The following is a 23575-nucleotide window of genomic DNA, read 5'->3' as shown; positions in this document are numbered from 1 at the left end:
GGGATGGCTGAATTTTATTATCAATGTTGTTGCTGTTGTTATAGATATCATCGCAAAATATAGGCTGTCCCCAGTAAAGCTGCTTTTTGTAATTGGCTGATGGTGATTTCTGTGGCCCCTATGGTGTTGAGGTGCTCTTCAAGGTCTTTTGGAACTGCACCCAGGGCCCCAGTTATCACTGGGATAATCTGGGTCTTCTTCTGCCACAGCCTTTCAATTTCAGTTTGTAGATCTTTGTGTTTTGTTATTTTTTCTATTTCTTTTTCTTCTATTCTGCTAACCCTTGGTATTGCTGTGTCGATTATTGTAACTTGTTTTTCTTTCTTCTCGACTACAGTTATATCTGGTGTATTGTGTGGCAGATGTTTGTCTGTTTGTAGTTGGAATTCCCATAATATTTTTGCATCTTCGTTTTCTACAACTTTTTCAGTTTTATGGTCCCACCAATTTTTGGCTATAGGTAGCTTGTATTTTTTGCAGATGTTCCAGTGCATCATCCCTGCTACCTTGTCATGCCTTTGTTTGTAGTCAGTCTGTGCGATCTTTTTACAACAGCTGATTAGGTGGTCCACTGTTTCATCTGCTTCTTTACAAAGGCGGCACTTGCTGTTTGTTGTTGACTTTTCTACTTTTGCTCTTATTGCATTTGTTCTTAGTGCCTATTCTTGTGCAACCAGTATTAAACCCTCTGTTTCTTTCTTCAAGTTGCCATTCTTAAGCCATTATCAGGTCTTGGTGATGTCTGATTTTCCACATATATTGTGCAAATATTGACCATGCAGGGGCTTATTTTTCCATTTTTCTGCTCGATTCTTGTTCTTTCTTGTAGGCCTGCTTTGTTTCCTTGGTGTTGAATAGTTTCTCACTATTGACCATTTGAAGTGCATCTTCTTCACTGTCCTTTATATATTCTTCAAGGCTTCTTTTCTCCTCCTCTACTGTTTGATGGACTTGCAGCATTCCTCTTCCACCTGAGCTGCGAGGGAGGTATAGCCTATTGACATTGCTGCGGGGGTGCAGAGCATGATTGATGGTCATTGTTTTCCTAGTCTTATGATCTAGCATCTCTAGCTCTGCCTGGGTCCAGTCTAATTCCTGCAGTGTATCTGATAACAGGTATAGCCCAGGTGTTTATGGCTTGTATGGTGTTCCCGCCATTGAGTTGTTGTTGTTGTTGTTGTTATTTATTTGTTAATTTACTTATTATGTTTATTTTAGATAACAATAAGGTCTCCCAGAGGAGCGTGAGGAGTGCAAGTCTCCTCCTGCTAGATGAGGTTAATTAACAGGAAACCTGTTTGTGATACTTGTTATATGCTCCAAGGTCAAATAACTAATAGCTAATACAAGTCAGGTTTAATTAGAGAATTCCACAATGGGGTGTTTAAAGAGATAGGACTTTTCTCCTCACAAGTAGCATGGTGGGGGCTATGCATTAAGACTCCCTACTCCACAACACAAGTCATTGTCTTTTCAGTCAGCGGTTGGGTAATTTACACAAGGCACCAGTATCACACTTTTAAACAGAGCTTTATTAAAGTTTTTGCTAGTAATCAAAGCTCATTGGGTGCATCCATGAGCTCTAGCAGGTTCTACGTCTCTTTTATATTGAGATAACAGTACATTCCACACTTGCACATTTCATACAAGCCAATACATCCCCTTTTAGTCCAAAAGGTCCCAGATGGTTTCAAGTGTGACTTCTCTCATCCACACAGATATGATCAAGCACCTTCACAGCAAGGAACAGAATGTACCAGATACGAAAAACGCCATCTATCTTGGCTAGCTTGCTACTTATTCATACAAAGTCTTTTCGCTGCTTAATCACATCTATCTATCTATCTATCTATCTATCTATCTATCTATCTATCTATCTATCTATCTATCGAAGGCTAAGCATGTGCATGGCAAGCCCCGCCCCCACAGCCACGACCAAAGAAGATGTGGGGCGAGGCTTGCATGTACAACTTTAGACTGAGGCAGGAATGGCAGCAAAGATGGCGATGACAGGGTGTGGTGCTGGCAGCAGAGGGGGTGGTGAAAGCTCCTTCCATGGGTCCACATTTTGGGGCTCTCTCAGAAGGCCCCAAAATGGGCCATAAACAGCCCAACCTGTCATTTGGGTGGCAGGCGGGCCCACGGAAGGAGCTTTTACCTTCACCACTCTCTCCACTGCCAGCACCCTGTCATCACCTGTCTTCTCTGCCACCATGGGGCAGCCTAAGGCAGGGGGAGGTGGGGCAGGAGGCCTGAATCAGCTAGTGGGCAGGGGGGAGGAAGGAGGTTTTGCCACCTTTGCTGCCATCCCAGGTGGCAGGGGTGGCTGGGGCAGGAGGAAGGCAGCTCAAGGAGCAGGATTGGTGGACTGGGGGAGAGACAGGGAGAACTAGTGTGCAGATGCTCTGCACCGGGCCAGCTAGTTATATTTCTCATGCCAATCTAATATTATGTTGGGTTTGGGATTATTTCGAGACTATGCTGTACAATTATTGTATTATACCATATTTTTCAGTGTAGGAAAACCTTGGTGCTGTTTTGTATATGGAATCAGTGGGTCTGTTTATATAGTACTCCAAGCCACGGATTAGGAGGATCACAAATGAGCTGCAGGCTTACCCATTCCTTCTTCCCTTCTTATACATGGCTTTCTTATTTAGCGCTGACCAAAATTTGTTATGATATCCAAATTGGTGAGCAATGATTAATATTTACTCTCCAAACCAGAATTAGTGGAGGCTAGCCTGATTTCCTCCCATCGTGTGAACCACCGGGTTCAGCTGCGAGCCCGGTGGTTCCTAAGCGGGTAACCCGCCAAAGAACCCCTGCCCTTAAATGAAGTTTGTGGAGCGAGCGCTCCGCAAACCAGGTTTTTAAACTTGTGTGTTACTGCAGCTTGGCTCCGTGGTGCAGCAACTCATGAGTATACCCCCAACTGGGAGGCTCAAAAGCAGCCTCCCGGCTTGGGGGTCTCTCCAGTATGCCCTGTGCACTTGCGCAAGGCATGCTGTAGCTTCCTGGGGCCGCATGGCCCCCAAACTCCCCAGCCCCCGCCGGCTCCGTGACGGAGCCGGCAGTCATGTGGGTGGCCGCTGCTGCCACCCAGAGCAGACTGCTGCTCGTCTGCAGGGAGAGCGGGCTAAGCCGGCTCGCTCTCCCTGCAAACCCCCTAGAGGCTCTTCTCACTAATCGTGAGAACAGCCTCTATGTTTGTATATCACTTTGAATGTATCTCCAGTGTCTAGGAGGATCTCAATCTCTTTTCCCTGTAATATAATAGTACAGCATGCTGACTCCCTGTAGTTGCTTGCTGTCTTATGTATGGTAGAGACACTGAAAGCATATTGTTGGCCTGTTCTTTCAGTGTGTCTGTCATCAGCAGGATTTGCCACAGCAGGACATGTGTCTAATCCTGAGTCATCCATAGGGTCTGACTCAATTCTGTTAACAGCCTTACGTGTTGACTTACCAACTCTTGAGGATGAGGCGCACTGTGACCTCCAAACCACTGCAAGGTGGTTCAGTTTTCCACATCCTCATGAGCGCATTTGTCCAGCCAAAGGAACTATGTGTCACAATAGTTCCTTTGGCTGGACAAGTGCGCTCATGAGGATACTGACCTCTACAATTATAGCATGAGATATCTTGTCTTTGCTTCATCAGTGTCTTGGAATCAGTCACTTCTTACTGATCTGATGGCTGTTGCAGATTCCTCAGTATCTGAAACATTCTGAGATTCTGTTAACTGGCCATGCACTTTGGCTGTTTCATAGGCTCATACAATGTCCAAAATTGTCTGCAATGATAGACCTGGATCTCTCAGCATCTGTCTCCTGAGACAAGGTGTTATGAACAGTCTGTAACATATCAGAACCAGAGGTACCAGCTCAGAAGTATGGGCCTGTGTCTGATTTCATTTTATATTAAGAAATGATACCTGAACTCAAGGTGAACTAGGATGTTGCTCTCCCTGCTCTGTGAAGGGATGAGGCAATCCAGCATTGTGTTGTTAAAATGGATATGCAAGGAATACAAAGGCTTGGCCTGGGCTACTCATATGCAAAAATGCAACTGACTACCAGGTGTCTGTGAAGGAGGCCAGAGGCTGATTCCCCCCTTCCTGTTGCAAGAAATCCATGCTAATCCTTGCCAGTGATTAACTCAATTGCTCTCTATAGCGATTCACGTGAATACAAAGAAAATGCCTGTAGACTTTATTACACTGCTGCTTCTGCCTAGCTAAATGTATTGGACGTTTGACACATACATGTTACTTTAAATATAATTACACACTATATAAGAGGTACACAAGAAATAATGTAATTGCTGTCTCACAACTAATTTTCTCACTAACTCCTGAGACTTTTAACACCTTTTGGGGGGCAATCTGCTCAGAGATGCAGATTTGCTGTGGGCAATGCCTCCCCCCCTTCTGAGCACACAGTTTACAGAAGATGGGATTCAGATCTCTCTCTGGACTGGCCAATATCCTGAATAATTAAGACATTGTCCAGCAAGTTGTCACATTTTTGGGGGACCCAGGAAAAGATGAGATTTGAATAGAGTCTATTCAAGGATCAAAGAGAATACACTATAAGAATGAGGCTTTTAGACAGAGAGTTTAGCAATCTTTTGCCTACAGCAAAAGCTGCTCATGAGGATCCCAGAGTTTGCTGCTAAGCCGCGGGGCAAAGCAGGAACTCTGTCCATGAACAGGAACTGTCTCCTACAAGCTATCTTGTGCCTACAACAAGATTTGATCACAGCAGTGCCAGAGTTTGCTGCCCAAGCTGCCGTGATCTGAGCACTGCAACAACTCCTGTCTCCAGCCAAGCGCCTTACTTCTTCAGCTGACAAGAAGCCTCTGGTCCTGGGTAAATATGCTGCTCCTTTACAAGCCTTGGGTCCCTCCATCCTTTCCCCCTCCTTCTCCTCCCCCCCCCTTTTCCCCTACTAGTTCCAAAACCATGCCAGCCCTCAGCCTCTCAAACCCCCCCTCTTTTCCGCCTGTATCTGAATTGTATTAGGCTCTAGGAAGATTTAATTGCACACACATACGTTAGGCACACGGGTGAATATTGGTACTGGTTAGGATGTTCCGTTTAAATACTGTTGCTAATATTGATAGAGGGTTCTGCTTTCTGCTTTGCTAGATTAGTCTTTTATACTCAATAAAGCCCATTGAACTCTTTGAGGATTGGTTTGATCTCCTTCTTCCGTGTGTCCAGATCACACATGGTCACTAATATAAAAGAACTTGGTCCAGACCTATTTTGTATACTGGCTAATGAGCATATTTAGTATATAAATCAGGCCTGATCTGTAACAAAGGGCAGATGTATCCTTGAAGTATATGAGCCCTTCCCTCTTTGTCAATATTGCTGGATTCACAGGATGCAGCAAGATGCCTCAAACATGCCTGAAATTCATCCATGCGCTCCCCGGATGTTTTTCACACAGGACTTTTAAAGCCCTTTAGCACACATCTCCTTGGGAATGGAGGGCGTGCATTCATGTATGGGGCAGATTTACCTCGAAGTCCCTGCGAGCTATCAAGGAGCACTTTACACACAATTTGGGGTTTTCATTGATGGTCTGTCTTCCCTATGACACACTTTCATGGGTTAGGTGAAATAAATAGGTTTTGAATTTCTACAAATTAAGAACAAAGAGGGCCCTATAACATCGTTTGGACATGTTTCATGCTCCAATCCACTATCCACATATGTAACAGCATTCATCATATGCTCAGAGATGCACATTACCCAATTCTTCTTAAATGTTATGTCACACTAATCCACAGATTTTTATGTTGCCATTGGCCTTCACAGGTAGTGGATTTGAGCATGGAGGACTTCACTAAATTGTGTTTCCAAGGTTATGATTTTGTAAGCCAGTACAATATCTCAGACTGGTAATCAGGTCTCATACCCCCATAGTGTGAACATCATAGGCCATCAAATCTCTTCACTTTTTAGAGCTGAGTTGGAGCTGCCACACCCATAATTATCCTGTAAGTAAAATCTTTCTTTGCTTTAATTGAATATATCTCAAAATCAATATTTCTATTTGGGGGATTATTTTATAAGTGCTTCCTTTGCCTTCTTGAAATCTTCATAATCTCCAGTACCAGGGAGAGCGACAAAGACATCATACACTTCGTCCCCTGCATAATGCAGGAGGAGAACACGCTTTCTGGACTCAAGCTCTACTTTTATGGCATTGAATAAAATTTCTAAATGCTGAATCCATTTGACTCAGCAAGGTCCTAATGCAGTATGGAATTCATAATCTTCAAAAGGGGGAAATGCAGGACAAGCAGCCATGTTTGCTGTTTACTCAGGAGAACAATGAGCTTAAGATGGGAATGCAAATACAAGTAGTCCTCTCACCTTGTTAGGAATCCCGTTCTCCTCGTCATTATGAGATATGTAGCCAGGGTACAGAAGCCTAGTTTTCTTAGCTGGATCTCCTGCAAAACTGGACCTGGATTAGCCTCATACAATTAAAACAAAAACATGCACTGGATTTCTAAGCACTGAAGTTTGGAAGTATATTTGTACTCAGCTGCTGTTGCAAAGTGAGACCATTGTGTCCAGTTGCCTATGCTGTTCTTCCCCTTGAATTGTGTCCTTGTCCAAAAGTGTGTGCTTTTATGTGGGGTATGAGGGCGTAAACAAAACATTATAGGAAACTAGAGAGAACCTTGGCTTTACTCAGAGAGGTTCCACCATTTCGAAAGACTATTCGTTGATTGATAGGGATTTGTCTTTTGTCAATCTTTAAAGAGTCAGCAGCTTCAAATAAAAAAAGCATTGTACTTCTACCAATTTTCCAAGGAGACTGCCAACTATAATCAAAATGGGTCTCTAAACCCTTTAACTGCTTTTAGCACAGCTCCAGCATGCTTTTAAAAAAAAACCAAACAAAAACTCGAGGACAGAGTGGATCAGGTAGCTTTGCACACATTCACACCCCCCCACCCGATATTGCTAGAAATATTGCTTTTCTATAAAGAATGGAAGAAATGCATGCAGGGAAGGTTGTTTGTACATCTAATAAAGTCATCATCAGTAATAAGTAAATGCCAACATAAACAAGGGTATATGCTTTTCTAAATATAAAATGACTTAATTTCACCTTGTTGATTATTAAACTGAGATCTTCATGCACAATTATACATGATTGGAAGCACCTCTACCTAATGCTTGTGACTTTTCTCAGTTCATTTATAACTGTGTTGAATATATATTATCCCCAGGGGGGAATCTGCTTTTCTCTTCTTTTCCCCCAGCGACCTATACATTTCATTAAATTAAAGGATGAAAGTTTTCTACTGTGCAATTTATAAGACTGAGATAACTTCACTGCAAAAAGTGAAGCCTAGAGGTTAGCACCATCTCTTTAACATATAGAGCACAAATGTTTCTTGGACCCCAGGAGGGCCTGGGTTGGTTGCCTGATCCTCAGCTGCTCCTTCACAAATGCTGAAAGAATCTCTTAGCAAATGTGAATATTCAACATGTGTGGATGAACGAAGTGTAGCTTGTGCTAGTAGAATTCTTTGAAGACTGATTTGCCTGTTTAAGGTACATTTTCAATGCAATTGTGAAAATCCACTAAACTGCTGGAATGCTTTGGAACAGGGAATTTTGTGAGGTGTATGATGCTCAAGCTTTACAAGGCAGCTGTAGAATCAAGAGAAGAATTGTAGAAGTACACAATTCTGCCTTGGTTCTCCCACACTTGCTCTGTTTTATTTTTATTTTCCTCTGTCACAGAAATTCAACAGGTCTGACTGATTGAATACCAGTTTTTTGTGTGTTGTGAAGATATCTTTTCCCAACCATGGAGTTCACATCTTATGTAGGTAGATGTTATATCTAAATATGTATTGGTATGTATTTAGATGTTTCCCCACAGTATTATTTGACTTCCACAGAATTATTTGACAGAACTCTTCATGAGCTGTGGTCGTTACCTAGGGTCAAATGACACACTACATTAAAAGCATGCCTAATGCGCTCGCCTCAGCAACACACATACTAAAATAGGAATGATACAGAGAAAATTAACATGGCTCCTGCACAAGGTTGACATGCAAATTCATGAAGTATGCCATATTTTTATGAGTTTTATCCTTGCTAGATGTTTTTAAGAGAGCTATAAAGACTAATTTCTTTAGCTTGGCTTCTAATGGTTTTACAATGTTTTTTAACAGTTTTATGTTGACATTAAATTCATATTGTTTTAATTTTGATTGTAAACCACCAGGAGCCATATTTTAATTGGGCTGTGTGCAAATAAATAAATTAAGCACATAAAGCTGATGTGTTTTTTTAAAAAAAATAGCAGCTGGCTTTGACACCCGTCAAGGAGGCTTTATCCCAAACCAGATTCCCCATCTGTGTTTACTATTTGCCTTTGAAGATATGCTTCCATTGGGACAGCTTATGGAATCTATTTAGATTGGAACCCCAATTAAAGCCTCTCCCCTATGCCATAGTCCCAAATCGATGGGAGCCCAGCCTGGCTCCTATTTAGTCAAGAAACTGTGAATATAATGGTGTTAAACATATGCTTAATGCAATGTGTCATTTGACCCCTTAATTCCTTCAGTATCTGTGGATGTCATGTGTATATCACTGTTACTGCCTGGAACATCCCCAAACTTACAGGAAAACAGGACAGCCCCATCAGAAGCTCTGCGTGCACAGAACTTTGTCTTGTGTGCTCAGGAATCATTTTGATACACCAGTGAATTTCCCTTTATATGCATGTCTGTTGAGGTTGCTCAGTGCTCCATTCTTGATCCCCTGTTTCTCTCTCTCTCTACACTAGGTGATTTCATCAAATCCCATGGAGCAGGAGTAATGTGTGGGTCAGGGTTTTAGAGAGGAAAGGAATGGCTGGATGTGCAAAATTTGGAAGGAGAGCATTGGCTGCCCATTGAAAGTAATGGTTGGTGCATGTGGCCAAGGGCTGACCAGTTAGGCAAGTGGAAGGAGGAAAGATAGCTCCATTGAGGCATATGCCAACCCCTTTCTGTATGTGTTGCTGCACCGATAAGGTGACAGCTGCTGCCCAATGTCATCAGTGTTGAAGAGAGAGGAGAAGAAAGTAATTTAAAAGTGCTTTATTCAGGCTAGTTCCAAAAGATTACTGAATATTTCCCATGCCATGCTTCTCTTTTCTGCTTATGTAAAAATTCTTGAATATGTCCCATCTGGTATTTCTGTTTCATCCAACTACATAATAATTTTTTGACAATCACCTGTTTTGACATAAACATATTTTTCTCTAGTATTTATCATGAATATCTCATGGGAAATTTGTCTGCTTCTGGCATCTGCCCTTATCTTCTTCTGAGTGGAGAGGGACATAATTTTAATTGAATTTAATACTTTTACAATGTCTACACTTCCACTTTCCTGTCATTTTGTTTGTTTCCCTGTCCACAAACTTATGGAGTCCCCTTCTTCTTGTGGTGGACACTCATTTAGCATGTCTTGTGAAACAGTCAATGTACAAAACTGCTACTACAGTGAAGTCCTACACTGGTGATTCTTGACAATGAAGCAGGGGAGAGAAGGAACACATACGAACATAGGAAGCTGCCTTATACTGAGTCAGACCCTTGGTCCACCTAGTTCAGAAATGTCTACACAGACTGGCAGAAGCTTCTCCAAGGTTGCAAGCAGGAGTATCTCTCAGCCCTATCTTGGAGATGCCAGGAGGGAATGTGGAACCTTCTGTATGTAGGCATGCAGGTGCTCTTCCCAGAGTGCCCCCAATATCTTACAGTGCTCACATGTCTCTCATTCAAATGCAAATGAGGGTGGACCCAGCTTAGCAAAGGGGACAATTCATGCTTGCTACCCATTAAAAATGCAATTTTTTGTAGTAGTATAAAGGCTGAATATATTATACATATTCAGCTTATATATCATATACAGCTCATGTGAGAGAAAGAGGAAGCATCTAGCTGCTGAAGAAAGCACTTAACTGGCTGGAGAGGTAGTGCTGGCCATGCCTCCTGAGTTGGCATGCTGATGCAGGGGGAATGGGTGTGCTGGCAGGTGGCCGAGAAGAAGCCGGTGGTTGGCCGGCCAGAAAGTGGTGGGCAGGTGGGCAGGCAGTAGAAGAAGTTGGCCGGCCACAGCAAGGGTGGGCGTGGGGGGGCGGGGAGAGAAAGAAAAAGGCAGTGGTGGACGGGCCTGCGGGGGAAGAAGGCGGCAACGGGTGTGTGGGCCACTGGAGGCGCAGATGCTCTGTACCTAGTTCTATTCTTGCACCTGCAGCTAGTTCTATTCTTAATTCCACTTTTATCTTGGAACAGAAAACAAGTTGCTCTGGAAAGAACAAATCTGCTTATTTTCCTATCACTATACACTTAATTGATAATTACCATCCTCACAAGTTAGCCTACTTCAGCCTTAAACATTCACATGGCTGCCATCTTGAATTGGGGTGGATGACATTATCACAAACCACGCCGCAGAGCTGCCCATATGTGTCACTCACTGCAACTGTACCAAATTTGGTTCAAAACAGTTAGGCAGTCCACAAGTTAGCCCACTTGCACCTTAAACAGAATGCTGGGTGATCTCACAAACTTACTTACCTGCTAACCCCTGCCCCCAGCACAGTACCTCCAGTGACTGTTGCTGGTGTCTGTCTTATGTGGGATTAGTAAACTATCCATGACTCCTTGTAATAGAACCCCCCAAATGTTGGCATCTATCTACGTTGGGGGTGAGGTCATGGGGGCGTGACTATGGGTATGTGGCTGTTTGGATATGTGGCTATGAGGGCTGTCATGGAGAGTGCCTACACTCCTCAAGGTACATTACTGGTTACAGCATGTCCCTTTTCACACAAATGTCACTGTAACCATGAGAAGCTGGAGAGAGGGGATGAGTGACAGTGCGGGGCGGGACTTCTAACTGGTTTCAATGGTGTAATGAGAGTGCCACTTCAGGGACCAACATCTGAAGAAGGCTCTAAGTGTTCTAAAAACTCAATTTCTGAAGTGGACCTTTGAGCCTGGCTATCCAAGATGGCAAAAGGAATGAGATGGCACACTTAGCTAGATCCTCTGGCTGCTGTCTCGTCTACCACCATTCTCTGGTATTACTGTATGAAAAGTGTTTTTGAAGTGTCTTGTACATGATGGAACTTTCCTCAACCACTGCAGTGACAAAAGTATCCATTATTCTAATTATGTAAATATGTGTGTTGTACTGTTGTGGAGTTGGTGGATCAGGCTGCTTTACAAAATAAATCGAAGGTTAAAAGTGCAAAATGAAACAAAGAGGTCTTTCACACGACCTTGCTGGAGAAGGAGGGTGGGCTGCAGAGAAGCCACTTGTCTTCCTCAGCAGACAAGTGGCTGCTGTCCTCTCTTCTGCCATGTGCCTACACAAGCAGCGGTGTGGCAAAGGGGAATGCTAGGAGGTGCTCCAGGGCACGAGAGCAGCTGCACCTTCCCTCTGACTTGCTGTTGGGAATGGATTATTCGCTTAACCTCAGCTTAATGCTCCCCAGCTTAAAAAGTGGGGCTTGGCATGGAGGCAGCACCAGGAACGACCTGGGTTAGGCTGCATGTGTGAATACTCTTAGTAAGTGATGTCAATGCACTGCATAATTCTTAAGTATTTGTTTGTTTGTTTAAAAGGGCTTGCAGTGAGGCAACACTTCAAGGATGGAGGGGAGGATATCACTCTATTTTCTTTTCATTGCAGTTGGTCATCATGGTCATCATCACTGTTATTTCTTTTTACTTAACAGACTTCTAATTCAGCTGCATATTCTGTCCTATATACCCAGTTCAAGTTGCATATTTTCCTTTGGGTATGTCCCTTAAATAGAAAATCACATATAATATTCTATTTCAGGAGAATTCATTTTTATGTTGCGAAGTGCGTGCCCTCAAAACCTCTGATTCACTTCATTCCAAGTTCACTATACATTTCATACACAAACACACTAAGACATATTAGCTGCACAGGATATACGCTGAATCAGCACAGCCTGGCTACATCTCTTCTGCCCTAGTTTTCATTGCATAGATCCACTCCAACATTCCTCCTGGTAGTATTTTCTGCTTGTATAAACCAGGGATTGATTATTATACTTGTAGAAGTATATATCTTTAGGCCAAATATATCTCCAGCAATTCAAATATTTACCATGCAAAATGTCACATTTAATTTTTCATTTCTCTCTCTCTTCTTTAGGTCATTATGCTAATCCTCAGGGAAAGGAGCCAATACAATTGTGAAGCCCTTTTGCAATTTGTAGAGTTGGTATTTCCAGGTTATCACAGAGTCAAAAGTACATATGAAAACAATTGCAGTTGAAGGAAAAATGACTGAGTTTTGTAACAGATATCTGAAACAGGAAGTGAAAGTCCTATAAAGCTGCTCATCAATAAATATGATACACATATAGTAACGAAGTAAAATATTATCTCCTAAATACTAGTTTCACATGGAAGGAAGAAACTTAAGTTGAAACAGTTGAATAAAAGATTCCTATCTAGCAAAAACGAAACAACTATAGTTTGAGGAAAATCACTGTTGTCAACAGAGTTTTTCAGTGAAGAATTAACATCCATCGAAATACATTGTAAAATTACTTCAATTGAAACACAATGTAAAGCACTGTTCGTAGTATAATGTGATCTTAAAATGTCAGTTGGATTAAACAAAGAGCCAGTCTGCACAATACTTTGCTCGACTGGCCCATCCCATGTGAGCATGCATATGTGCACATTTCTTAATTGCTTGTAGGTTCATGTGAAGTAGTATTTAGAGCACATTAAGAGTGTGCTTTGTATGAACTGCAGCTCATGTGATGAAGGAATGGTGCACAGAGGGAGGGTGAAACATCCACATTTACAGTGTGCTCATATGTGGGGTAAGCTGGTTGGGCAAAGTATTGTCCAAATCAGCCGAGCATAATAAGATTAGAGCACTTTGGAAGTATTAACCTGCAGGTGCAACAGTGCATATGGATGAGGATTTAAAGAATTGTGTGAGTCTGAGAGCTCCTGGCATGTCCTCACAGACCCTTTTTATATGCATGCTTCATCAGTCAGGATGTCAGCCTATTCCCTTAAAGCCCATCATTGTAGGACAACTGCTTTCCTTCCTTTTACTGCTGTAATTAATTTTGCAGGGAATTGGGGAACAGCAACTGAGGAATATAGGAAGCTGCCTTATACCGAGTCATACCCTTGGTCTATCTAGCTCAATATTGTCTACCCTAGGGGTAGGCAAACTTTGCTCTCCAGCTGGGGATAATGGGAGTTGCAGTTCAACAACAGCTGGAGAACCAAGGTCTACACTAGGGATGTGCAAAAAATTTCAGGCACAGATAGATCTGTGCCCGAAATGAGCAATTTCGGGTGATTCGGGGCTGAACCAAATCACCCCCAATGTCCCCCGATATTTTGGGGGGTCGAGCCGAATCACCCGAATTTTGGGGCCAAAAAATTCGGGTGATTCGGCTTTGGGCGATTTTGGGGGATTTTTTGAAGTTTTAGTGACTTTGGGGCAGTTTGGGGGCATAGAATGGGATCTGGGCAAAAAGAGTGGGGTGGGGTGGTAGTGCCTAATGGGTGCAGACTACCACCCCAATTTCAGGGGGATTGGGCAAAGGGATGATTTTTTGGGAATTTTTGAAGTTTTGGTGTCTTTGGGGCAGTTTGGGGGCAGAAAGTGTATCTGCCCCAAAATGTGGGGTGGAGTGGTAGTGCCTAATGGGTGGCAGCTAACACCCCAATTTCAGGGGGATTGGGCAGAGGGCTGATTTTTTGGGAATTTTTGAAGTTTTGGTGTCTTTGGGGCAGATTGCAAGTGTGAAAAATGCAAGTGTGAAAAAGTGAAAATGGGGTCATGAGAGTTCTTTAATTGAAAAAAAATCTCATTTGCTATCACTGAATGAGAATTCACACCTCAGAAAATAAGGGAATAACATCCCTTCAGAAAAACTTCTGAGGTGTGAATTCTCATTCAATGATAGCAAATGAGATTTTTTTCAATTAAAGAACTCTCATGACCCCACTTTCACTTTTTTCACACTCTCACTTACTATGAATATTGAATGAATCAATCTACCACACTGCACTTTATGAAGAAAAACCTCAGAAAATCAACAAAATCCAGCCCTCTGGCCAATCACTCTGAAATTGGGGACCGGTGGTAGCCTCCACCCATTAGGCACTATCTACCAGCCCACCCCACTGTTTTGGGGCAGATCCACTTTCTGCCCCCAATCTGCCCCAAAGACACCAAAACTTCAAAAATTCCCAAAAAATCAGCCCTCTGCCCAATCCCCCTGAAATTGGGGTGTTAGCCTCCACCCATTAGGCACTACCACTCCACCCCACCATTTTGGGGCAGATACACTTTCTGCCCCCAAACTGCCCCAAAGACACAAAAACTTCAAAATTTCCCAAAATATCAGCCCTTTGTCCAATCCCCCTTAAATTGGGGTGGTAGCCTCCACCCATTAGGCACTACCACCCCACCCCCCTCTTCTGCCCCAGGCCCCACTTTCTGCCCCAATCTGCCCCAAACTGTCCCAAAGACATGAAAACTTCAGAAATTCCCCAAAAACCACCCCTTTGCCCAATCCCCCTGAAATTGGGGTGGTAGTCTGCAACCATTAGGCACTACCACCCACCCCACTATTTTTGCCCAGATCCCATGCTATGCCCCCAAACTGCCCCAAAGTCACTAAAACTTCAAATATTCACCAAAAATCAGCCCTTTGCCCAATCCCCCTGAAATTGGGGTGGTAGCTTCCACCCATTGGGCACTACCACTCCACCCCAAAATTTTGCCCCTGGGCCCTTCCCCCCGAATTGATTCATATTCGGGTTAAATCCAAATCCGAACCAAATCAAGGGTGATTTGGGTGGCCCATATTTGGCCACAAAACAGAACAGGGGTGATTCGGTTCGGGTCCCGAACCAAATAACCAAAAATCCGAATTGCACACCCCTAGTCTACACTGACCGGCAGCAGCTTCTCCAAGGTTTCAGGCAGGAGTCTTTTCCAAACCTATCTGGGAGATACCAGGGATTGAACTTGGGACCTTCTGCATGCAAAAGAGATGCTCTACCACTGAGCTATGTCCTCATCCCCAATTATGGCATACACGGGTCTCCCATCCGGGTGCTAACCAAACCAAGACTAGCTTAAGCTTCAGCAAGGTGGCTGTATTGTGTGCCCTTAGAACATGCTCTGGTGGAAGGATCCTGGCCTGGTTCTCCTGTCCAGGTGCTACCCAGAGGCTTCTAGTGGCCCACATAACTAAGAACTGGTGGCATGCTCTTCAGTGTCAATGATATTCACATTTGCAGAATATCACCAGAAGCCTCTTACAAGCTCAGCAGTTGAAAAGGGATGAGCCGTGCACTTCTTTCTCCATGATTTGTGTGTTAGGAGGAGGCAACCCTACTTAGCTTTTGAAGTGGCTAGAAAGAATATTGAACAGTTTTCATCTGACATACTCTGAATCATAGTGCTCATTCATCTGGTCAATCGGCTTATTTCTGAATATTCCTTTCAGAAACAGGATACATCTATACAACACCGGTGAAGATTCTTACATGTTTAATGAAAGAAAAAAAGTCAGAGTGACCAGCAATTCTGGCTTGCAGAAATATCCTCTGTACCTCTGAATGTAGTGTTCAGTTAGATCCTTTCTGCAACACAGATGTATATCAGTTTTATACTCTCTTGCAGTCATGGCTTCTCCTAAGCATCCTAGGATGAATAGTTTGATGAAATGCTAAGAACTCTATTGCATATCCCTCCAACAGAGAACTTTAATTTCTAGGTTTCTCTGAGATGGGGCAATCATTATTTATTTATTTATTATTTGATTTCTGATTGCTAATCTCAGGGACACTTCCTCTCTCTTCTCTTCCTGTGCCTTCTACCTTGCAACATGCAAGCAAGCTTCTCTCCCTGCACCATGTGTGCAGAGAAGATGCAGAATCCATCTGCATCCAGCTAGATCGATAGATTAGAGATCCTAACTCCTCACTTTCCTATCTAGAATGGAGTTCTCTAATAAATGCCTTATATATTGATTTGAAACTATGAACTGGCTTCAAGTTACTTTACTCTCAGCATACACGCATGCCTAACTAAATCTGCTCTCTTGTGCCTCTGTGCACTCTGCTATAATTGAAAAAGGGTTTCTCTACCAGAGAGAATTCCCAACACTAAAAAGGGAGCCTAGAGAGCTGAAGAGAAACTTGGAGCTCTGTTCTGATCCCATATAAGGGAAGAAAGAGAGTCTTCTGAAAGGAAGGGGAGGAATAAATGCTGTTCTCACAACACCTGAACTATCTGCAGCCATCATGGTGTGAGGAGATCGCTAGCAGCAACTGAGCCAAGAACCTAGCTCCCCCTTCCTGCTGCGCTGTCCTGCTCCTCCAGCTCTTTCAGCACCAACTGGCTTCTCCACCCCTGACTCCTCCCCAAAGGGAAACTGGAAGAGACAAGTGCTGGGGGCTAGAGCATCTGTTTTTGTCACCAGCACAGACAGACAAGAAGCAATCTTGCTGATCGAGCATCAGCTGTAGCCGAACTGCAGAGGCAATCACGTCCCCTCCACCTGAGATTTGGGGCTCTGAGCCATTCATTTGGGGTCTGATCTGCATGGGCCATCATCCAGTGACACCCTGGTAAGTATTTCCATGTAGAAATGTATGGATTGTCATGACTCCTACCAGAGTCAGAGCAGGAAGGGGGAGTTCACTGCGGCTGAATCATTGTCTGTAAGGGATTCACAGTAGGCTGCCACCATCCACTTTATTTTGATGTGGGAAAACCCTCCCAAAGAGGGCTGAGTAGCCCAAAGCCTCCAAAGACGTGTGAGTAAAGCAGACCCAAAATGAAGAGTTGCCCACTTCAGCAACAAGGATTTATCAGATTAAAAGAAAAAGGTATGCAATAAAAACTTTTCATAAAACAGATTGTAGGAGAGAGTTTTCATTAACCTAGCAACTCAGATTCCAAGCAATCAGTAAAGAAAAATAATTTTCATGACATGTTTAACTGATTTGGTCCTAACTTGTTTCTTACAGTCTGCAGCCTTACCATATCCCTAGAGCTCTCAGTCTGCTGCTTTCTCAGGGCCCTCCTGGGACAGACTAACTAACATATCAAAGCTTCTGCTGGTGGCTGAGCCAGAAAACCTCACCCAGTCCTCTGGATTGGTCACTTTGATTTGAACTTCCCAGGCTTTTTCCTTTTTAGGAAAGGCTCACCCTTCCAGCAGTTGCTTTAAGCGAGGCCTTGTTCGCCCTCAAAACCTTCCCATCACTACGAGGATATATAAGTGCGTGCTAATTGTCAGTCACTGGACCATTTCAGAACATAATTCTGATATCTATCAAGAAAATTGTATTGACACAAGATTCAAAATCTTGATTACACCTTGTCTGCATATTATACTTCTGAACATCCATGTAAGTTTGACAGGGGATTCATGGGGGTGGATAACAGCAATGATTTCTTGACACCCGGTATTCCTAAGGCCTGCAATTGAATGCTCTTGCTCATCTCTTTCTCCTCCAAATTACATATTTTCTATATTTTATATTTCTATAAAATATGAAATTGCTTGAAGCTAAATTAACTGAATAACCTAAACACCCACAATGCGGAACTAAAGCTGAGAGAGTGACTTGCTGAATGAATCGTAATGAGGCTAGGGCCAGTATCCAAAGAACAATGCAACAAATTCTGCATGCCCAAGGGTAAATTTGGACTTCTTTTCCTTGAACCGCAGTTTCCAATGTCTCATGGCAAGCTTTTCTTGAAACTGGATGTAATACTAGATGTCACAGAAGGAGATCTACAGGATATCCAACCTGAACAGTCACCATACCAGATACTTGCCAGAAGTAGCTTTTTGGGTCCTAATATGGCTGAAGAGGGACTTAAATTCCAGTTCTCCTGAGCCATATTCAGTAGCTTAGGGCTAAATTACTAGATATGATTTTGAACATGTTGATTGGCCTTGTATGACACCCTTTTAAAAAAAAAGCAGCCATGGGGTCCCCAATCCAGATTGTGACTGGAGCGGGGTGTGTGTGGTGGGGAGGATTGTATCCTTTGCCCTCACCATGATCCTGATTCAGACTGGGCTGCTGTTTTGCTTTCCTCAACCCACACTCAGAGCCAAATAACATGCTTAAACTCACATCTAGCTTGTCCCTCAATTGGGACTATTATAAACCTCTCACTGTCACAACAGTAAGAACCTTTTAGAATCATGAAAAAGAAAATTTTTCAGAATTGCTACGGGTTTGTGAATTCTAAAAACGTAATTTAATTACTGAACAATGTATCACTGAGGACTTCTGTGTTGTGTACTGTCCCTGTCACCGTGCTGCTGCTATGCTGCTATTACACACTTTTAAACTAACCTGCCTACCCATGGAGAAAAAAATAACACACGTTTCCTAATGTGAGGTTATACACAGGGATATAATTACAAAATAATCTGTCCCCAGTTCATCTATTTATGTTTTAATCTATATGGGTATTAACTTCTTGTAAAGTACATGTGGAAACAATCTTATAATTGTAGTATTAATTAAGCATAACAGACAACAGGTATGGTTTCCATGATATAATTAAATTGCAGATGCAGAAAGCATGAAATACAGGCAGGCACTCTTAATCCCCCAAAGGTGTGATTATCCAATGATGAAAAACATTCTTCTCATTGCCTACCTGATTACTATGATCCAAATAGTTTTATTATATCAATATTAGTACATTTTTATGCTAAAAGAAGAGAAAGTGGGTTTCTCCTATTATTGAAGAGACTTTTGCTAAAAGCTGTATTCAGGTAAAATTATTTTAGATTTCAGATTGTTCCACTAACCTCATGTGTCAGTGGGCTTGTGATAAAGTGAACATAATTACCGAGAGGGTCAAATAAAGTGTAAAAAGCAAGGAATGTAAATGGGCATTATTCTCCACGAACTACAGTAAATAACATCTGTGAACAGCTAAGTAGTTTAAGAGACATAGAGACGCTTCACACAATCGGTGTGAAGCTCCGGAGGGGGTTCTGTGGGGAGAGGGGCTTAGCCTGCTCTCTCTGCAGACGAGCAGCTGCTTGTAGCTGGGTGGCTGGATCGGCCACCCACACGACTACCGGCTCCGACAGGGGTGGTGGGGATCAGGGGCCGCATGGCCTCCAGAGGTTCCAGGATGCCCTGCGTGAGCATGCAGGGCATCCTGGAGAGACCTCCAAACCTGGGAGATTGCTTGCAGCCTCCCGGCGGGGGTCTCCTTGTGTGTCACCATGGCGTGGAGCCGTGCTGTGGTGGCACATGATCAGAAAACCCGGGTTAGCGGAGCACTCACTCCACTAACCTGGGCTAAGGGGAGGGTCACTTTAGTGGGCTAGCCGCCAGAGAACCACTGGGCTCACCCGTGAGACCGCTGGTTCTCACAATGGGGAGAAACCAGGCTGGGCTTCTTTAGCCTGTTCCCCACCCCCCATCGTGAGACTAGCCTCATAAAGTTGTGCCATCAAGCTGGTGTTGACTCCTGGCGACCACAGAGCCATGTGGTTTTCTTTTGGTAGACATACCTGCTCTCAAAACTATGTGCTTTTTTGTACACATGGAAGTATGTCACTTTGGGATGATGTCATAAGGAACATATGGTTGCTGATGTCATAGGGAGCGGTCAGAAGGTCCTTACATCACCAGAAACGGGGAAGACTACATCACTGGAAAGGGTCAGAGGAGGGCCCTACATCACCAGAAGGGGACAGAACCAGGGGTATGCTCTTGCCCCAGAAGTTTTGCCCCCAACCCTCCACCCCTACCCATGCCCTGAAGGTGGGCATGTGACCCCACTATGAACACACATCCAACCACCCTGGACCCACACAAACAGGTTTCAGAGCTCGGAAAGGCTCGATGGTATACGTGTGATAATGGGACAGTGGCCATTTTGTGTAACTTTTTTGGCTGAAACGGGGTCAAGTAGCCCCTCTAAGCACAGGCCCTGCCAACCCAGACCAAGAGGAATCAGTTTTAGAGCTCAGAAATATTTTATTGAGCAGCTGCCATTCTGTGTTACTTTATTGCCCCAAACGGGGTCAAGTGACCCCTCAATGAGCAGCAGGCATTTTGTGTAACTTTATTGGCTCAAGCAGGTTCAAGGGACCCCTCTATGAACACACGCCATCATCCTGGACCAATAGGAACAGGTTCCAGAGCTAACAAGAACAAGACCCAGACTAAGTCCTGACTGGCTGACTGAAAATGTTATCCAGAGTACTTAAGAACAGTTATAATTAACAGTTATGATCAGGTAATAATGATCAATAGGCCAGGAGAGCCTTTGCCAACACTCCGCTCCAGCACAGTGGTGGGGCAGCTGCCAAAGTGAGCACTGCCTGAAGCAGCCCCTTTCCTGCCATGGGGAGATCCCGCAGGTCATGGCCCAGGTGACCCCTGGATCACCCCAACAGGTAGGCAGGCAGATGGAAAGGGGGTTGTCTAGGACTAGACTGACTATTCATTCAATCAGCTGGGCTTTCCTGAACCCCAGGTCTGGATTAGGCCAAGCTACAGGTGCAGGCATCCTGGACAGCACCACCTACAGTGCCTGCTGCGCCACCGCAGCAGCCCCACTGATGCATTGTAATCATCATCATCATCATCATCACTGCTTGGCCGGAGAAGAAGGTGCCCTGGCAGGTGGCTGGCTGACCCACCCACCAGGACACTCTTGGTCCCACACCCAACCTTCTGACCACTCCCTGTGATGTCAACGCCCCTGTGGCTCCTGTGATGTCATCCCAAAGTCACATACTTCTGTTTGTTTATGAAAGCATGTGTTTTGACAGCTGAAATGTCTATGGAATAGCCTCCCCAGTGAGCCTTGCCTGGCATCATCACTTTATTTTCTATTTTCACTCAGGTTTTTTTAAATTTGATTTTAAAAATAAAAATAATAATGTTTTGTATTGTATTGTATTCTGAATCTTCTATTTCATATTGTAATTTGTCTTGTTGCATGTGTTTTTTTATTGGAAGTGTTTTACTGTAGTCTTTTACTGTAGTCTTTTACTCCTCTTCTTTCATTCTTTCTCTTCTTTCCATTCTGATTTCTTGAAGGGAACCAGCAAATGCTTTCCTGTTTTGCAAGAGGGAAAGAAACTCTGTTACTTGATTGATGTGCTAGCCTTGGTGGAGAAAGGATGGAGACATACATGCCCACCTTTGTTTCCCATGCGTTTGGGACCCAGAATGTGGAGTTTCTTCTGAACCACCCACTTAAATTATGCCACCAAGCCTTTATGGCCTTTGAAACCTGTTCCTCTTGGTCCAGGATGACGGGGCATGTTCGTAGAGGGGTCACATGAATGGGCACCTACCTTCCTAAGGATTAATTATGGCAATTCCATTGTTGGCTGCTTTTGTTTTGGTTTTAGCTTGAACAATAGGAATCAGCTAGAAAGAGAAGGCATAGAGGTCTAGAGGTCAGTTCTCTCCAGCTAGCTTTACAATTAGTTAAAAGAACCATGAGTTTAAAAAACTCATGAAGTTTAAAAAACCCATAAAGTTTAAAAAACTCACAGATGAAGGCCTCATCTTCAAAAACATCAAGTAGAATGCAAAAGAAGTCAGGTGTGCCTAAGCTCCATTGGAATTATTAATTTTTTTATAGCTCCGTCTATGGGCATAGCACTGTATACAGAATGAGAAAGACAGGTCTCTGTCCCAAGGGGGCTACAAATTAAAAGCAATGCATGAGAGACCATGGAGGAATGGGAGAGAACTGGAGACAGGGAAAAGCTGGAGAAAAATATCAATTATTTCATTAGCACTCAGGCTGTGTAACAAGACAGAATGGGGTTCAGGAAGTTGGGCCCATGGCTTCAAAGAAAAGATGGGTTTCAAGGAGAGATTTCAAGGAAATAAGAGAGATAGCATGGTGGAGGCATTCCAGGAGGATGTCCCAGGCCTAAGAGGCAGCAATGGAGAAATAGCATTTCGAGAGAGTGCTAAAGGTCCATTTGGTTCATGGGATCATGGATATGATCATGATCATGGGATCATGGGATGCACGGGGGGGGGGGGCATTGGCACATCAATGGAGGACAGAGGTTATTCATGCCCACCTTCTTCTTCAGCTGTGTTGCCACTGGTATCGTTTGAACTGGCCTTCTGTGAATAACTGTATGTGCATACACTGTACATAGATTGTCCATGCATCGAACAATTAAAAAAAAAATCAATGTGGATTTTTTTTAAAGTGTTAAATAAAAAATCAAACATAACATGTTAATAGGGCTTAAATTAATGGCCAGCACCACATCTTGAGGCAGCTGATTCCATATATTAGTTGTGTGCAGTGTGCAAAGAAGAATTTCTGATTCTCCTGACAATCCGTTTCACTGGATGACTCCACGTTCTGGGAGTATGAGAAAGAGAGAGAAATTTTGCTCTGTCTACTTTCTCCACAACCATAGTTTTATGAACCACTATCCTATTCTCTCACCACCTGCATTCCAGCTTTGTCTTTTTTCTATAGTTAAACTTGTCAGGTACTTTCTGGTTTCATTGTAGGGAAATATATCTGCAAGCTTTCTTGGGAAGACATGGCTCCTGCTATCACTGGGTCAGTTTTTTTCTAACTGCATGAGGAAAAACTAAAGCATTTGGGATTAAGTGTGAACATTCTAACCCAGGACTGAGGCCTCAGAGCATGGTCTAAGGGCACAGAATGCAGCTACCTTTCTGAAGCTAAGCAGGTCTTGGTGTGGTCAGTGCCAGGATAAGAGACCCATGTATGGCACCTTTGGGGATGGGGCTGTAGCTCAGTGGTAGAACATCTGCTTTGACTGCAGAAGGTCCTGGGTTCAATTCCTAGCAGCATCTTCAGGTAGGACGGGGAAAGTCTCCTTCCTGAAGCCTCGGGGAGCTGCTACCAGTCAGTGAAGACAATATTAAGCTGGTCTGACTTGTATGTTCTTATGGTTCACCTTGGGTTCCCAGATGCTCCCAACTCCCATTATCCTCAGCCACAACAAGCTGAGAACTCTGCTCTAACCACTACACCACGCTAGTGCTTGCAAAAATATATAACTTATCCCTGCAATCGGGCTCTGTACTGGAGGACTGGAAAGTTTCTTCGCCAAATGAAGTTATGAAATTTTAAATCAGAATTAAAGGATAGGTAAAGAAATGGAAAATGAACATGACTTAGCAATACAAACAGGAGTAACCACAAGCTCCAAAGCTTTTTCAAACTCATTCTAAGAGCATCTTCTGAAGTTTTTTTGTTACCTCTAATCTATTGTGTCACTTCAGTAGTCTATGCTTCTTGCACAATATTTATTGATCTAGAGATGAGTAGTTGTTTCTTCTCCTCCTTGCTCTCCACCCACTTAGATGAGACAAGTCAGAGCTGTCACAGGAGCAGCTGCAGTAGAGCTAGCATAGAGCTAGGTGTCATCCCCCACTATGAGACCTAACAAAAGGGAGGAAGAGATAAGGATCCTACCCAAC

The 23575-nt window shown here is 43.5% G+C and overlaps 2 non-coding genes across 2 annotated transcripts; both read left to right on the top strand.

Annotated features, from left to right (window-relative positions):
• Positions 1–8021: 8021 nt before the first annotated feature.
• Positions 8022–8128, top strand: LOC128352655 (U6 spliceosomal RNA). The gene has a single exon (XR_008320555.1). It is a non-coding gene; the product is annotated as a U6 spliceosomal RNA (small nuclear RNA).
• A 14745-nt stretch (positions 8129–22873) lies between these two features.
• On the top strand, positions 22874–22945 carry TRNAS-UGA (transfer RNA serine (anticodon UGA)). Its single transcript has one exon. It is a non-coding gene; the product is annotated as a tRNA-Ser (tRNA).
• The last annotated feature ends 630 nt before the right edge of the window (positions 22946–23575 follow it).

This window comes from Hemicordylus capensis, chromosome 3 (genome assembly GCF_027244095.1).
Source record: "Hemicordylus capensis ecotype Gifberg chromosome 3, rHemCap1.1.pri, whole genome shotgun sequence".
NCBI lineage: Eukaryota > Metazoa > Chordata > Lepidosauria > Squamata > Cordylidae > Hemicordylus > Hemicordylus capensis.
The sequence above is the reverse complement of the archived record's forward strand: the minus strand, read 5'-3'. Positions and strand labels throughout refer to the sequence as shown.